This window comes from Trematomus bernacchii, unplaced genomic scaffold, assembly GCF_902827165.1.
Source record: "Trematomus bernacchii unplaced genomic scaffold, fTreBer1.1, whole genome shotgun sequence".
NCBI classification, from domain to species: Eukaryota; Metazoa; Chordata; class Actinopteri; order Perciformes; family Nototheniidae; genus Trematomus; species Trematomus bernacchii.
Genome location: NW_022987593.1, coordinates 6,408,884 through 6,420,732, shown reverse-complemented (window position 1 = coordinate 6,420,732; position 11,849 = coordinate 6,408,884). Strand labels below are relative to the sequence as shown.

The window sequence follows — 11,849 nt, the reverse complement described above, 5'->3', positions numbered from 1 at the left end:
CAGGGGCCAACAAAGAAAAATAAAGTAGAACATTTGGCAACCGAAGGCTATAGAAAAAAGGATGCAGACATTGTCACTGAGAGGAAAAGCTTATGACATGCCCTCTGAAAAATTACAATTATATCACAAGTAAACCTTCTCTGCATTTATCTAGCTTTTTTTGTTTCTTTCCAGATAAACAGCCCTGGTGTATACTCTGTTGACTTGTGGATTCAAGTCGACTGTTTACTTAAGTCCAGGTGCTTTTAGGTTCCCCTTTAGGATTTCATAATCACAGACCCACCACACCCACGGGTATACATTTGACAGGATCTGGTTAAGCCTCCGAAAAAGCTTTGAGGATGATCACAGACTCAGTGGTGTGTTTTATCTGTTGTACATTGTCCATCAAATAAGGCAAAAAAGAATAGATAAGACTAAGATCCACATTCTAAAGTTTCTGAGTAAAAAGACATGGAAGACTGCAGGGTGTCAAGTCGACCGGAGTGCAACAAATTTAAACTGGAAAAAGTTTAAAGAATATTTAAACATTTTAAGTTATCAATATTTCATTACAAAATTAATTGTATTCAGTAGCATTGAAAAACTGTATGCTAACTTATTACAGTATATGTTTTGAATAATTGTGTAACTCACACAAAAAACTGGAGTTTACTAGCACTGAGGGATTATAAATACTGGAGAAAAATACATCTCGCTCAACTGAAATCTAAATTAAGTGAAAATGTTCTAATCCTATTACAAAAATGTCATCAAGCTAAAACAAGGCTGCTTTTGTCCTGCAAAGTAGAAACATTGGGGGTTAAAGGTCCCATGTCATGCTTTTCTGGTTATTACCCGTCCCCTTGTGTGTTATGTAGCTTTTTCTGCATGTAAACGGTCTGCAGAGTCACAAACCCTCAAAGTACACCCTGTAGCGAGTAAAGCTCTAACACAGAAAAGACCTGTCTATACTGACCCAGAACGCCTCTTTGGAGATTTCTCTTTTTCCATTGTTTACTTCTTGGGTATAGTGACGTATTTCGGGTAGTGACGACCAATCCAGGGACTTCCTCACACACACACACTCGGTGGGACGTTGCGAGGCTCGCTGCTGCGAGGAGCAGGACACTGTGAGCTGGCTCACTGGTGTGGGGTCAGCGAGACAGCTGAGCGAGACACCGTGGAACTCAGCCTGGGCACACACACAAACTCCCAGCCAGGCTGCGGGTGTGTGTGTGTGCCAGGGGCGGACTGGCCATCGGGACGTTCGGGCCGCTCGGATAAGTCACTAGCACCCACGTCGACAATTTTCTCGCGGTATTTACTTGCCGCACCGAGGTGGGCCGCTCGGATAACTCACTAGCACCCTCCCCCCCCCCCCCCCCGTTGATAATTTACATGCGGTACCGAAGTGGGCCGGTGGAGAGTCCCGGGCTGATTTGTAGTTCCCCTGGTGTGTGCCCAGGCGGAGTTCCGCGGTGTCTCGCTGTCTCGCAGATTGCCACTTGGGCTCACAGAGAGGGGGGGGCAGGAGCTCCAACAAGCCGTTTAGGACAGAGAGTGAATACACATAATACTATAGAGATGCTGTATGAGAAACCAATGTGAGTTTGGAAAATTGCACAATATACATTTATTTTAGTCTACCTCAACAATGGAATTATGATCAGTAGAAATGGCCATGACATGGGACCTTTAAATGTAATATTGAAAAAGCACAGACTTTGTGAAATAAATATGGTGCTGAAAGAACAAAACGTTCCTGAGGAATGGAAGTAAAGTAGCCTACTAGTGATACTATCTCAAGATCAGTGCACATTTACAATATTACAAGTAACACTAAGTTAGTGTACACATAAATGGACAAACATCTCAAATATAATTACAGATAGGCCTACAATGACGTTTGAACAGCATTTTAATGTTGTAGTTAGCATAGTTATTACTGTTGCAGGTCATTTGAACTACTGTCAGTGTACTTCCACTTGAAACTGTATTGAAGAAAAATGGTTAAGTTGTATAAATGGAAAAAGTTCCTAACTACACTTTCTTAACACGTTCTTAAAATGTATACTTAAATGCAGTGCTTGAGTACTTTCCAGCCCAGTTTGAGCCTGTTTAAATGAGCCTCGTTACATGAACCCACCTGAGTTTGTTTCTCTGGTGGCAGCCTTGTGATTGCAGCAGTGGTCACAAGCTGCGTGTGGCCCGCGCAGGGGACGCGGGACCGCGCCTATTCCACCTGGTCCAATCACGTACGAGGACGCTCACATCACCGCCGTCTGCCGGAGAGTGTGTCCGCACTGTGTGTGCTGCAGCTCGGCCAGGACACCAGCTCCAGTGCACCTGACCGGCTGATAACCTGAAACAACACAGATTTTCTCCTCTGAAAAGTATCGACCACTAACTTCAACGGTGTCGGAGCGCCATACGTGTCCCGGCGAGCCCTCTCATCCCCCGGTAAGTCCTGCAGGACGGTACCGCCGCATCATGCTGTGTGTGTGGATGGGAAATATGTAACGACCTGCTACAACTGTGCTGTGGAAAGTCATTGTAGGGGGAGAGTGGAGTCTCCAGGCTTATTCTTTAGCAAAGAAAAGCAGAGAGATTTAACCTTCCTGCTACTGTTTATGTCTGCCTTTAAGGTGACAACAGAATGTGTCCTGCAATGCAGTTAGGTCCAAAATTACATAATGAAGATTTGTTGTAGTTTGAGGCCTGAATCTGTTGCTCTGCTGTGTGTTGGTAATGTACACACAAACAAAACACTGGCTTGTTGTCCAGTGTTTTAACTATTTGATTCTAGAACCTGATCACATACAATTTAACCAGATGGCTCAACATTTAGATTATAACACAATGAATAAGGAATATTGTACCTACACACAAGGATTAATAGGCATAGTACTGTAGCTTTAAAAGGAGGCTATTGGAAGTTATTATTGTCTTACAAAACGTGAAACAGCATGTTTTTTTCACAATATGTAAATACAGCCACACTTTTTTTTAAAGATACTGTTGTTGTCGCTAAAGTATTAGGGTTTTCATGTTGGGGTAACCATTTCTGGTTTTTGCTTTCAGTTAGTAGTCTCTTTATGCAAAAGATTGAAGCTTATACGTTTTGCTTAATTAGATGTACAACTACTTGCTTCATCCTTTACTATAGTTTTGAGACTCAATACTAATTGTAATGGTCAAATATGTGTGCTATATGTTTATACATTAGTACTTTTACCAATACTAAGTATGGACATGTTTTTCCCACAAAATCGTTATTTTCTTCAACAAAGCAGTTTTAGTATTTAAAAAACAAAAGTTCAGATCTGACAGTTTTTGCTAATTTCACGACTTAACAGTTTTTCTTCTTCTAGTGCTTTAGATGGATTTTGGTTGCTAGGATAAAACAGAAACCAATATATCTGATGGACATGTATTCGTATGTTAGAGTGAAGGCAGTGTTTTGGTGTTGCGGGGGTTGTTGTGGATCCACTAACAGAACTTTCTGTCCCAACCTCAGCCTGTTAGTTCAGCATGTATGGCTTTATAACTCTGCCTCTGTTGGTTTTGTTCTGCACCTCAGACCCTGGGTTCCTTGGCTTTTGTACACTATGCTGAGATGAATTAGAGGGCAATCCATTCAAGTGTTGGGAACAATACCCCCGTGGAAAAAAAGGGTTTCTCCCCAGGTCAAGTCAAGCGAGAGGGCGGTGTGTGTGTCCCCCCCCCACCGGTTGCTGTGGAAGCAGAGCCTAACATGGAAAACTCAATTCTCTGACGTCATTCCAGAGTAGGAAGATGTTGGGGGGCTTGATTTATTTATGTGGGAGCAAGAGAGAGGCTGAATAGTTGTTGCCAACTTGGGTCAACTGGAGTGGTTTTTATTGCCTGAAAATCTGTCCTAGTTTGCGATGAAAAACGGTAAAAAAAAATAAAATCCATAACAAAGGAAGAAAGAAAAGAGGAAGACAATTAAAGTGCCCTCGGTTCCCACCCCTGTGACCACCCATATCTCTCAGCCATAAACTGTCTAATAAATAAAATAAAGCCCAAAATACAACTTAAGAGTCTGTCATTGACATTGGGCTAAAATACCCATATAATTCCTCCACAGATGTTGTATTTATAAATATTGTTTTAGGGGATTTAGGAACTTCTCTCAGTGGCTCCTGTTGTGTTTTCCAAGAGACTGTAATGTGATCCGTATAAATGCACTACCTGTAAGTATTGGTATTAAATTATATTCTAATGAAGCCTGGTGTGTGCCTCCGGGCCCCATGGGCAAACACTTTTCCCCACTGCCATGTAAACATGTTTGCATTTCCTTCTCGTTTCCCTGCAGTTGTCACTATGGTGACGTGAACACCTGCTTTATTTGTCACCTTTGTTTGTCATTACCACTCTGCTCAGGATCTGTTGCTTGAGTTTTCACTAAATCAAACAGTACGTGTATTATTCTGCTCGAAAGGCTATGATTAATCTGTAAGTATATGGCAGACGTTGGTGGTACAGTGAGATTTGCCTAAAGCTGATCCTGGCACGAGGCTCAGATTTCTGAAGCAACAATTGGAGAGCAGATGAGGTGGTGCAGACGCAGTGGTCTGCTGCAGGCCAGACACTGATCGCCTGCTAACAAAAGAACAAACGGAAGAAGAGTCAAAGCTCTGTTTTTGATCCGGAGCCATTCAGATGGTGTACTCTGTCTGTCCCATCTCTTCCCTCCTTCTCGTCATTATCTCGCCTGACTGGCTTCCTGTTTCTAATGGTTTACCTTTTCTCTGGGTGTGCCTTTGTATTAGGAGATTCACTGTTTGTTTTGTGATCTGAAGTTTAATTTACTTCTGAAAAGGCTCTGTGAACTACGTTTTGAAGCGGCTGTAGTTGTGAGCCTGTGTCAATCCTAGAAGTTGGCCATATGGTACGATGACATAAAGTTAAGCAACAACTGAGCATCTTTGTGTTTACCTGATGAGTTGAAGTCAAAATGTTCACTCTCATTTTAGCTCTGGTTTGGTCTCCACCAACTCCTGATGGAAGTATCTGTCTCAGCGGGTACATTATTCACCTTTTTCACAAGCCTGTTGCTTAATTCTATCTGTTTTCAGTTGTTTGTTACTGCGCAGGTAGTGCAGTCTGTTAAAACACCTTTGAAAATATATACCAATCTGTTTGTAGTTTATCAGGTACAGCTAGCCAAAACAAATGCTGTCTCTTATAAAAGTCCTGCGATTAAAAAAAGAAAGGCTATAAAGATCAGTTCTTGTTGAAACTGTGGTAGAGGGATGTTGATTTAACTTTACGATCAGCACTCTTTGTTTGCATTACATTATACTGAAAGCTGTTTAATATTAAGTCTATCCTTATTGATAAAAACAGTTTGGAGAATATATTAGAAATACCTCAGTATTATGCAGTTGTTCCTAAACCTCAACTGAGTTTATGCTGTTGTAAAATATCTGAATGGCGTCTCGTGGTTTGTATCATCGTGCAACTGATGATTGTTTCATTATCAGTTAACCTGCATATTATTGTTTTGATAAATGATGGATTGTTTGTTTTTTAAAACCTAGAGAGATTTCATTTACAGCGTCTCAGCACATCAGTTGTATATGTAAAACAGAGAACCTCACATTTTAGATGCTGGATCCAGAAAATGTTTGCTTAATAGATAGCTAATTATAATCAGTTATATCAAAGTCTATCAATCAACTAATCAATGGTCATTTCAGCGTCATTGAAAATGCTCCCTGTAGTCATTTTAAGGGGTGATTTGTCATGAAATTAAAGATTTATTTTCTTATCCTCCTACATGCATACTGAATCATCAGATGTTTACCAATAAAGATGGGGTTTTTTTGCTCGCTCAGTTGTTAAGAGGGTTAACTCAAATTCCTTGTTTGTTTTGGTTTAGAAAAGTCTCACTGGTGGTTATATACTTAGATGAATTCCCTCCTCAGTTACAGGTTAGCTGAAAGCGGTGATTTAACATGTGTTACAGGTGGTATAGTCCTTCATGTTAGTCTTAGCTGAACCCCTCTGAATCCTGGTTAAACAGTCATTGACAGAGCAGCATCGCGTGCTCTGCAAACTAGCAGCTTTAATCTTTCAAATCTGAAAACCTCGTTTCAGACACAGGCTGTTATTACCAGACTTATGCTAAGCTGGGGGGGGATATGTTGTGTTGGGGGCAACTGCATCACACAGTCTTTACAAAATCCCTCCTTCCCTGTCTCTGCAGGTGTTTGTGAAGCACGAGGAGTGATGGGACTGCAGTAACAACACAGTTTGAGGGGTTTAATATTTGTCAATATTAATCTCCTTTGGATTCTCCAGGCAGTTTTTGAGCATGGGAGAAGTGTCTTTTTTATTATACTGTGCTATACGAGCTGACGTAAGCTATAATATGACAGTGTTGGCAATCCTTGTGTTTTGGCAATGTTCAGCTTTTAATTCCAATATATCCTATATGAATTATTCTTGGTGTCAACAGAAAGTACACTTGTACAGGCTTCTAATAGAAAATACAAGTTAGACATCCTTTCTGCCTCAGCAGTCTGCAGAATAACGCTTTCTTTCCCTCTCTTTGGTAAAAATATTACAAAAGAAGAGGTTATCTATGTGATAGACACACCTTTTGAATACATTTTTGCACAGAAGGACTGCAGATACTGTCCCCCAATTGTTTATATTAAAACACATTGGGAAGGGATCTGTTAAAGTCGAGTGTGAAAAGTAGGAATGATTACATCAAGAAAAAAAACCTTCCCAATGTTCATATGGCATCCTGACTATTTGTTCAAGAATGACAGCTTATTATTCTCTTACCAGTTTAAACTAATGGTAATATACTTTTTAATTTTAGAGCATCATCATCCCTAGAAGCTCAGTTAGTAGATGGTACAGCAACATGCAACTCATTTTTATGACACATTAAACAGGACTTAAAGTGTAGCAGCAGAACACAATGCCATAATTAGTTGACAGGATCATTAATCAGAATTTGAAGTGCCCAAAATAGCCAAAGCTTGTCTTCCCTGAATGTACTACATAACCCAGAAACCCACATTATTGTCTGAAGAACTCATGGCTATTACCAATTCTTTGTTGACTAACCCCCCTATAATAAATCATAACTGCATAGTAACTTTTTTTATATCACTTGGAGGGAAAATGTGACACATTGATTCTTCTAGCATTGTTGCTCAATTACAATAACTAAATAATGAGTTGTGGGAGGTTTATAATCAAGCTGTCTATGATACTTTATGAATTAAGAAGACTGTGCTGTCACGTCCAGCTGACAGCTTCCCACTCTCACTGAATGGGACTTTGATGCAGAGAGATGGAGGGTGATTGCGGTCTATTTATAGTAACCTTTGTGAATTGTGTGCCAATTTTGAGTCCAGGCAGAGGAACATCAGGGACCGTTTCTAGGTGGTTTTACAGTAATTGCCAACCTGATGATCGAGCAGGCCTTGATTGTTTTTAAAAGGACAAAAAGCTTTAAAACTTAAAAAAGATGCTGTTTGTAGGAGAGGTCATTTCACAGACCACTTCTCTATTTCCAGCCTCTTACAATTAGAAACATTGTATAACTAGATTCTGTCAAATTGGTATATTCAATTATCATTGACCAACAAAACAAAGGTTATAGGTGGGGTCGAGATACACTTTTTGTTATATTCCATGGAATGCTCTTAACATCCCGATAGCAATGAATATCTTAAGTGCTTTGACAAAAAATCCATAAAAAAATGTCATCTGTGGAAGCCGTAGTACTGTAAAAAGCACGACCAATCATTTTAGCCGGCCCGGCTAAAATAACTGGATGGCCTACCTGCCTGTCAGCCTTCTATCTGTGCACAAACTTATCACGTGCCCTCATTGGTCATGTGCGCGTTCGTGTGTGTTGGAGGAGGGGCTCTATAAGGAAGTGGCAGATTTTTTACGGCTGTGTATTTTCAAATTCTAGCGCACTCGAGCTGGTTTCTCCAAAATTACCTACCCCACCTTTAAGTTGTTTTGGAAAGATCCATGTTAGTCAATACTGAAGGTTAAGTTCCACATGGCATGGGGTGCTAAGTTGTACCTTGGCCTCATTAGGAATGTATGCTTTACTCTAGACAAATAAACCCTTGTAATAATCCCCTTAACACCAGTTTGCAGATTCGACAGTGAAGAAACTGTACGGTTTTGTTCGAGCCGTGTTAATCCTCTCTGTAGAGACCACTGTATCATTGTTTTGAGGTTGTTAAACCTGTACTTATAACAAATAGGTCAGCCTTAATTCAAGATTTAACCTGAGTCATTCTGAAACATTATTTGAAGTTTCTGGTACCACTTTACAATAAGACTAGGGTTTACGAATAGTTTGTAATTGATTTATTAATTAGGTTGTGAACAGCTTTTATAAGACATGAGATAAACAGGGCAACTGTGACCGGTTGCTTGCCAAATAGTGAGCCCACATTTATCTGTACTGCTAAGCCTTATATTGGCTACTTGGCTTACTTCATCTTCTTCATCAGCCAGCATCCTTGGTATCTGTTGCTCACTGAGTTGATTCCCCCCCTTCCATCTTGATGTTTCTTGGCATCTCTTATGACCATCTATGAATGAGTTACTAACATGTATAACTGCCAAAAGGGAGCCTTATTGTAAAGTGTGACACACATCACCATCTATTGATGAGTCACTAACATTTATAACTACTGAGAGGGTGCTGTGTTTTTAAGTTTAATACACATGCCAATTTATGAATGAGTTATAACATTCACGCTGACCTAATACACATTTTTCACATGAAATGCAAAGTAAGATGCAACAGAACCAAGCAAAACATTTTATTCACACATGAAGAAAATCAGGACTCAAAATAATGACTGTTTAGTATGACTGATACACATATTTAAACATAAAAGCTTTTCTCAGACATAAATGAAAGACTTGGTAAGACATAATGGTACTCATACTGGAAAGGCTTTGTGTATATCCTTGAACAAGTGTCCAAGCAGTCCATCAGGGTGAGCAGAGCCAAGCCAAGATGACCATTCAAGAACCTTGAGGTGTTCCTCCAACAAACTCTCTGTATGGTTTCCTCTCAGTCTACGGACATGTCCTTTGACGGTCGACCTAGCTTTCATTATGTTGGGTATGACTGCCAGTCTGGGGGTTCACAAACCACCTGCTGTGGTTTATGGTGTAGTGATTGTACCCCATGTTACATAGCACTCGTTTTTTTTGGTATTCTCTTGTACAAGAAAGCCCAGTCTATAACTGCCGAACATAGGAACTGGGTACAGTACCTTCTCCCAGACACAAATACTAATTTGATAACATTTAATTTAATAAAATAGTTTACTTTATCAGCATTGGTATTACCAATGCTTACTATTTATTTGATACCATTTTGGTAATACAAAGAACAAGGTGTGGGTTCGTTCTTCAGATATGACGTTAACGTGTAACCTCAATAATGAACTCCAGCTCAACCAACCGTATTGTAATATCTAAGTAATCATCTTGAAATATGACATTATTATTTGTAATATACACACATCTTATTGTGAGGTTAATTTCACATACACTACGCCGCTCTTCAACACTACTTTGACGTTAGCTTGTCTACATAATCGATCATAGCTAATTTAAATTAACCTTAGCGATGCATACAGTTACCTACCTAATAAAATATCTATCTAACTTACAAGGATGACCTTATTTTACCAACCTCAAACAAAACCGTTTATTCTACAATATTATCCCACTTAATGCTTAACACTTCTCTATTCAATTTTAACTTGGAGGCTACGATTAGCATTGTTAGCACAGATGTAGCTACCACTTGCTTACATGCTAACCCAATTCATTCATTAACATTAACGTTTGATTAACTCAAAACATAAGCAATACATAAATAAAGTACTCAAATTTCACTTACCGCAAAACCGCATTCATGCACCGTCTGTTTTAACCGCAGAGCGAGTCACAATAGTCCGATATAAGCATGGAGAATAGTCCACAAGGCACCAGCACAACAAACACGGCCGAGTTCAAGTTATGTTCCCTGGATGAGCTGAGCAGGCAGAGCCCCTGTAGCATCACGGAGCTGCTAGCAGAGCAGAAAGCTAACAGCAGCAGTCACTGGACAGACCTGTAACTCAATGTGACCACGCCTTAATTTATGCATAACTTTAAGGCTTAATATAACTTAAAGGTAGGGTAGGTAAGTTTGAGAAACCGGCTCGAGATCGCTAGAATTTGAAAATACACAACCGGAGAAAATCTGCCACTTCCTTATAGAGCCCCTCCTCCAACACACACGAACGCGCACATGACCAATGAGGGCACGAGATAAGTTTGTGCACAGATGGAAGGCTGACAGGCAGGTAGGCCATCCAGTTATTTTAGCCGGGCCGGCTAAAATGATTGGTCGTGCTTTTTACAGTATTACAGCTTCCACAGATGACATTTTTTGTATGGATTTTTTTATCAAAGCACTTAAGATATTCATTGCTATCGGGATGTTGAGAGCATTCCATGGAATATAACAAAAAGTGTATCTCGAGCCGGTTTCTCAAACTTACCTACCCTACCTTTAAACTAATTATAAATGGTAGTAACTCATTAATAAATGGTGATTTGTTTAACACTTTACAAGGCTCCCTTTTGGCAGTTATAAATGTTAGTAACTCATAAATTAATGGTCATAAAGAGATGCCAAGAAACATCAAGATGGATGGGGGGGGAGAATCAACTCTGTGAACAACAGATACCAAGGATGCTGGCTGATGAAGACGAAGTAAGCTAGTGCCAACACAAGGCTTAGTCCTCTTGCCAAATAGTGAGCCTATGTTGATGTATGAAAACTATAATTCCCCATAATGACCAAGTCGCTGCACATTATCCCGCTTATTACATGGCCACATTCTCAACAAAGTAATGATATGACTCCCACTATTAATTGAAATGCTTTTATGGATTTAGAAAATGATTTTATTGATTTAAAAAATAGTTGTATGTATTGATTTAAATTGACATGCATCCGCTAAGGAAAATAGTCCGTTGTTACCGTTTGAAAAACGTAGCAACGGCAGGAAGGCGGAGCTTTTTGATTACAGATTTGAAAACATCGTTGCTTGCTTTAAAAGTAGCACAATTCATTATTTCAAACCTTGGAAAGTATCTAGATATCCCTGCCCTAATGCCAAAGTAACTGGCAACTGAATATGTGTCGCCGTTTGATGTCTATGTCTGGACGCTGCGTAAAAAGGAGGGTTTCTGCCCGTTACTTCTCCGCTGTTTGCTTGTCGCTCTTGTCTTGTCAGTTAGAAAAGTGTATACACAGTTAAATCGAACGGACTTCTTTGTGCAGATGTGAGCGTCCTTAACAACGGTCAATAAGTCCTTGACAGCGGTCTGTCTGTTCTGGATTAACAACGTGTCACGTGTTCTGAATTGACCAATCAGAATCGAGTATTCAACTAAGCCATGTAATAATGATTAATAAAGTGTTTACAACCTAATTAATTATAAACCCTTTATGAATCCTTTATAAGGGTAGTCTTATTGTAAAGTGGTACCAAGTTTCTTTTCACAAACATCAGTGTTTTAAAATGTTCCCTTTTTGGTTCTTTATAATTACTTCTGGCTTTTATAATGGATTGAATGAGGGATGGTTAAGAAAAGAAAGGCCATGGGAGGAGCAGTGCTTTGAACTCTGAAACCTTTTGAACAGAAGTTGAAGGGAGTATGAGGATTATCTGATTTTACAGCTCGGAGACAATGTACTGACATGTTCAGAGACGTATTTGCTCAACTGGAGTCCAAATCTTTATTGCTTTGTGTCAACGGACAAGGACTGAAAGCTT

General features: G+C 39.8%; 1 protein-coding gene across 1 annotated transcript in view; it reads left to right on the top strand.

Moving 5' to 3' along the window:
• The first annotated feature begins 2,302 nt into the window (after positions 1–2,302).
• fhdc1 (FH2 domain containing 1) overlaps positions 2,303–11,849 on the top strand; it is a 32,259-nt gene continuing 22,712 nt past the window's right edge. Inside the window, exon 1 of the mRNA XM_034130462.1 lies at positions 2,303–2,442. The gene's annotated coding sequence lies outside the window, so the exon portion shown is untranslated. The remainder of the gene's footprint in view (positions 2,443–11,849) is intronic.